We start from the raw sequence: 265 nt of genomic DNA, 5'->3' as shown, positions 1-265 counted from the left end.
TCGCCCCTCTCTCTCTCCCCTCTCTCCCTCCCTCCTTCTCTTCTCGCCTCTCTCCCTCCCTCTCTCCCTCCCTCCTTCTCTTCTCCCCTCTCTCCCTCCCTCCTTCTCTTCTCCCCTCTCTCCCTCCCTCCTTCTCTTCTCCCCTCTCTCTCTCCCCTCTCTCTCTCCCCTTTCTCTCCCCCCCCCTTCCTTACTCGCAGGCCGGTCGGTTCCAGGCCAACGGAGTCGTATGGTGGTGATGGGGGTGCACAGTTGTGGGCTTGTT

The sequence above is a fragment of the Babylonia areolata genome, chromosome 8 (genome assembly GCF_041734735.1).
Source record: "Babylonia areolata isolate BAREFJ2019XMU chromosome 8, ASM4173473v1, whole genome shotgun sequence".
NCBI classification, from domain to species: Eukaryota; Metazoa; Mollusca; class Gastropoda; order Neogastropoda; family Buccinidae; genus Babylonia; species Babylonia areolata.
Note: the sequence above shows the minus strand (reverse complement) of the source record.